The sequence below is a fragment of the Sceloporus undulatus genome, chromosome 1 (genome assembly GCF_019175285.1).
Source record: "Sceloporus undulatus isolate JIND9_A2432 ecotype Alabama chromosome 1, SceUnd_v1.1, whole genome shotgun sequence".
In the NCBI taxonomy this organism is placed as follows: Eukaryota; Metazoa; Chordata; class Lepidosauria; order Squamata; family Phrynosomatidae; genus Sceloporus; species Sceloporus undulatus.
In genome coordinates this window covers 1,052,161-1,053,644 of record NC_056522.1, presented here as the reverse complement: position 1 = coordinate 1,053,644, position 1,484 = coordinate 1,052,161, and positions in this window count along the sequence as shown.

Genomic DNA, 1,484 nt, shown 5'->3' with positions numbered 1-1,484 from the left:
AACGACTTAGGGAGCTGGGGATGTTTAGCCTGGAAAAGAGATGGTTAGGAGGTGATATGATAGTCCTGTTTAAATACTTGAAGGGATGTCATATTGAGGAGGGAGCTGACTTGTTTTCTGCTGCTCCAGAGAACAGGACCCAGAACAATAGGATGCAAGCTCCAGGAAAAGAGATTCCACCTGAACATTAGGAGGAACTTCCTGACAGTAAGGACTATTTGACAGTGGAACACACTCCTTCCTCGGAGTGTAGTGGAGTCTCCTTCCTTGGAGGTCTTCAAATGGAGGCTGGATGGCCATCTGTCAGGGATGCTTTGACTGAGAGTTCTTGCATGGCAGGGGGTTGGACTGGATGGCCCTTGCGGTCTCTTCCAATTCTATGATTCTATGCTCATGGAATGGTTTCAGAAGTGAGCCAGCTGCCAGTGAATTGATGTCTTTATCCTCTGCTACCCTGGCAGTGGTCTCCTTGAAAGCATTAATGGCCTTGTACTGCACTCACACAATGCCAGTTGCTTAAGGCCAGTGAAAGGAATGATGCATCACCAGTGCTGTGACTTCTCTGGTTCCAGAGAGACTCTGGAGAAAGAGAAGGCCATGCAGTTGCTTCTTGAAGGCAGATTAGAAAACACACCTCATTGAGACATATGTTCTGTTGAAATTGCAGTTCCAGGTCCCCCCAAGACTTCATTGGGTGCCGAACACCAAAATGTGTTCTTGCTGTAAGATAAGCTTTATTAGTGGTCAGTGGATGCAGCAGGAGATGCACAGGAGAGAAGCCCTTTCACTGATGGAGTCCAGCATTCCCTCACAGCCAATGGCCCTAAACAGCTAATCTACCTGGGCAGTCTTTGGCCAGCAGTTCTGGCCCTCATGGCTAGCTAAATAGCGGAGCCCTGGGCTGGGATGCCGATGGAAGATAGACTACCAGGGGTGCAGAAACAAATATATAAAATCAAAATGTGCAAGTGTGACCCATTTCCCTCCCTCCTCCCCTTAGTGATGAGAACTGTGCAAAAGTGGGCAACAAATTCGCCCCTGCCCCCTGGTCTTTTCATAAGTAGGACCCACCCACGCTTTGTGTGATAGTGACTCTCTTAAGCTAGTTATGTGCTGCTTGAAGGGCTGGCACGAGGGTGCCTTTGTTTTTCCACCCTCCTGCCTTAGCTCAAGGGACACCCTGGTATTGGCAAAGTCTAAGCTGCCACCACATTGCCATTGGCAACTGAGAGCACCCTCTAGCTTCTTTCTGGCCGGGCCTGGGCAGCTGGGCTTTGCATGTTGCTCTCTCATAGGTTGGGCATTTGGGGCCAGCCCCGTTTGCCCATGCTTTTCTGCTACAGAACCACTTGGTGATATTTGTGTTGCTCAAGGAGATGCAAAGCAGAGACTCAACCAGCGAGGAAGCCTTGGCCGGAGGGTGGGGTCTTAAAAAGAAGTCAAAGAGCAGAACGACAACTGAACCAGACCTTCTTCTGCTCTTC